Source organism: Sorex araneus, chromosome 1, assembly GCF_027595985.1.
Source record: "Sorex araneus isolate mSorAra2 chromosome 1, mSorAra2.pri, whole genome shotgun sequence".
NCBI lineage: Eukaryota > Metazoa > Chordata > Mammalia > Eulipotyphla > Soricidae > Sorex > Sorex araneus.
Genome location: NC_073302.1, coordinates 375,340,486 through 375,344,595, shown reverse-complemented (window position 1 = coordinate 375,344,595; position 4,110 = coordinate 375,340,486). Strand labels below are relative to the sequence as shown.

The following is a 4,110-nucleotide window of genomic DNA, read 5'->3' as shown; positions in this document are numbered from 1 at the left end:
TAACTATCTCACGATGATTCAATTAAAAAAAAATATAGGGCAGGCAGGAGAGGTGATAATCATATTCAGTGTTGAAGTTGTTGGTCAATGTAGCTAGGACAGATTATATAAACTGCAGTAACAAGCAGTCTCAGATAATAATGATTAGCACTGTAGCAGTGTAGCACTGTCAGCCTGTTGTTCATTGATTTGCTTGAGCGGGCACCAGTAACTTCTCCATCGTGAGACTTGTTGTTACTGTTTTGGCATATCGAATACACCACAGATACCTTGCTAGGCTCTGCCGTGTGGGCTAGATACTCTCGGTAGCTTGCCAGGCTCTCCGAGAGGGACGAAGAAATCAAACCTGGGTCGGCCTAATGCAAAGCAAATGCCCTAACCGTTGTGCTATCACTCCAGTCCAATAATAGTGATTAGGAGTAAAAAAAATCTCTAACCAAACTTATCTATCATCTGCTGAATTCTGTTCATGGCATTCATTCTTACTCTTGAATCAAGACTAATGAAGAAAGAACTGCATTTTCTAGGTTATACTATTGAATGGAAAAGTAAATATAGTCTATCACAAGTGTCTCCTGGACTGGAGCAATAGCACAGTGCTTGGGGCCTTCGCCTTGCACATGGTTGACCAGGGTTTGATTCCTTCATCCCTCTCGGAGAGCCTGGTGAGTTACTAATAGTATCCCGCCCACAGGGCAGAGCTTGGCAAGCTACCCGGGGCGTATTCAATATGCCCAAAACAATAACAACAAGTCTCACAATGGAGACATTAGTGGTGCCTGCTTGAGCAAATCGATGAACAATGGGACGACAGTGCTACAGTGCTACAAGTATCTCCTAGATTCTTCCTCACTTATGTATCACTGGTCAATCCAGATAGGCAAGTACAACCTTATGTTAGGGTGGAAAGTATATGCCAAAGATAATATCTACCACATTTAACTTTTTTGAAAAATAAAGCAGCAAATGCTTGAGATAAATGGAAAATTTACTCAATTATATGGGGAAGAGAGTATTAACATGAAAGAAATGGTAAAAAACATTGATAATGATAATTGATGATAATTTGGGCTGGAGCAATAGCACAGCGTAGGGCATTTGCCTTGCACATGGCCAACTGGGGTTCAATTCCTCCATCCCTCTTGAAGAGCCTGGCAAGCTACTGAGAGTACCTAGCCTGCACAGCAGAGCCTGACAAGCTACACGTGGTGTATTTGATATGCCAAAAATAGTAACAAGTCTCACAATGAAGACGACACTGGTGCCCACTAGAGCAAACTGATGAGCAACGGGATGACACTTGACAGTGATACAGTGATGACAGTTTACCTAGATTGTTAGTACACTATCAATGGAATCACCAAAGCTAGAACTGAAGAGAAGGGGCCAATAGTTTATCTGGGTAAAGAAGTTCTTGTAAAGGGCCAGAGAGATAGTACAGTGAGTAAGGCATTTGCCTTATACTCGGCCAACTCAGATTCAATCCTGGGCATCCGTATAGTCCCCCAACACCATGAGGAGTAATTCCTGAGTGCAGAAACAGGAATAACCCCTGAGCTTTGCCAGGTATGATAAAAAAAAAAGAAGTCCTCGTAAACCAGGTCATGTGGAGAGAAGGGGTGAAATGTGAAATTCATATTCCAATTTAAAAGTTTGTGTTATTAAAATTTATATTTATAGTAAAATCCACACTGTGAATTTAAAGTCTTGTTCTTAATATTTATCTCAAAGATCATTCACCTTTTTAAATAAATTTCTCAACTTCAATACTACAACATCCCTAATATAACTGTGCAGAAGAACTTAGAAATACCATATTTGCTATTAAATGAAAATGCCCTCATAAAGTCTGCTATCAGATATCTGATAGGTATCACATGGTATAGTTTACAGTTGGTAGTCATATCTGTTTCATGATTTTAAAGATTGTGCATGGAAAATGTCCAGTATTTTAATTTTAACAAGTTCAAGACCTATTTCTTAGATAGTTCATAATTAATATTATTGATCTCTTAAAATAATTAATTTTTATAAGTTTAAAAATATTAATTATAACTGATATATTTGAATTAAAATCAGTATTTTATTATGCTTACCAGTTTTCTAATTCTTTTGCTTTTCTCATTATTTGCTATATTTCAACATTTTACTTTCTCTTTATTACTTTAATATGCACATACATTTTTTACTTTTCTTTTTAATCTATTTAACCACTATGATTTATAAAGCTGTTAAAACTAGTTTCAGGGGCACAAAATTTCAACTCTATACCCACTACCAATATCAGTATCCTTTCACCAACATCATAAGATTCTTTCCTAAACCCCTGCCTTCTTTGCAAAATATTTTAAATTTAATTATTATAGTTTTGTGTCACACGCTTGAAATAGTGTTGACTTATATTTTTGACATATACATTCACCTCGATCCTCTTCTTTGGCTTTCTCCTGGACATGGTCCTCGGAGGACTGGCTCTCCTTAAGATCCGCCTCCCTCTCTCCCAGGCTCCCTGCCAGGGCATCCATGGCCTTGTGGGACATCCTGGCCTTCATGGGCGCTGGCTTGGCTGGACTACCTGGATACTGCAGAGAGAGGCCCATGACACCGACTCCACCACTGGTGTGGGGGGGCTGACCGGAGGTTCTTTTGTTTTTTCAACTGGCTTTGGTTTTTCTTCTTTCTGTTTGGATGAGTCAAAATCTGCAGAGTTCATCGATGAGTTCTGATTCACCGAGTGGCTTGGATTTTTCCTCCGGTTTTGGCAATAGTGGTTTTCCATCTTTATCCGTGGCTGCTCTGAGCCTGTACTCAGACTAGACGGTTTCATCCTCCTCCCCACACTTCTTCACTTTCTCCTCTTTGGCTTTTGCCTCGGCCACCTCCTGCAGGGAGCTGAGGTCCAGCTCGGGGTCCGGCTGGCGGCTGCCCAGAGAAGCTGAGATTGCATCCAGGGCCTGGTCGCTCATGGCCTCCATCTCCACCATCCTCTTCTTCTCATGGGGAGGAGCGGCACTGATTACCTTGGCAGACTGAGCTTTTAAAGCCTCTCGGGACGGTTTCTCCTCCTGGCCACCAGTGGCAGGACTGCAGGTGAAATCGGAAGACAGAGCGTCGATAGCCTCATCGGGCCCCATGGGTGCCGCAGAGTCTGCAGGTGGACCCACCACCCCTTCTGTTTTAGCCAAAAGTTCCCTATACTTTGGAGGTATTGTGACTGCTCCTTTACCCAATTCCTCTATGTACTTCGAAGTCACTGGATCTGAAACTTCGGGTCTTGTGTATTCGGAGTTGTCTTCAAGCACTTCCTCAGGGACCCCGAAAGTGTCTATGAGATCATCCAGAGCAGCAGCAGCGTCCATGCCTGACTTCCCAGATGGTTCACCTGGTGTCAATTCAACTGACACAGTCAATGCTGAGGATTTATTTTCTTTTTTCTTATCATCGGTTCCGCCTGATGCAGACTCAGCCGCAACCACGCTCTCTCTCCCCGAAGACGGGGCGTCCTGGGGTTTCACCTTCGGTTTTGCGGATCTCTCTGGTGGCGGCTGCTCACTGGAGCTAGACATTGATTTTCCACTAGAGGCCCGCTGGTCACCGGGCACTGCTATGTGCTCAGGCTCTTTGTGTTCCTTCATTTATGTTTCTTTGGCCTTTTTCTCACGAAGGGCAGAGAGTCTCTTGCCCACACGCCTGGCTGTCTTCCCCAGGGCCCCTCGGAAAAGATGGGCTCCAGCTCCCCTCCCCGTCTAGAGCAGAGCTCCCGGCAGCCGAAGACCATTGGAACCTAGCAACAGCCATACTCAGGCCCCTCTCCATACGTTTGGACAAACCTCATGCATGAAGGTACCGGAGGAGGATCCCAGGTATGTGTAATCCCATCAAAGGCCAACATCCAGAGACTTAAAAGCAAGCTCCCAGAAGCGGTATCTTATAACCTACTTCTCCGTCTGGGAGAAACTAGCAAGCTACTGAGAGTTTCCTGACCACATGGGACAGCCTAGCAAGCTTCCCATGGTGTATTCACATGCTAAAGCCAATAACAGGTACATCTCATTCCCCTGACTCTGAAAGAGCCTCCAGTGCGGCATTGTTGGGAAGGCTGAGTAGAGA

At 43.7% G+C, this 4,110-nt stretch overlaps 1 pseudogene; it reads right to left on the bottom strand.

Moving 5' to 3' along the window:
* Positions 1-2,360: 2,360 nt before the first annotated feature.
* LOC101555609 (calpastatin-like) lies at positions 2,361-3,566 on the bottom strand (annotated as a pseudogene).
* Positions 3,567-4,110: the final 544 nt, after the last annotated feature.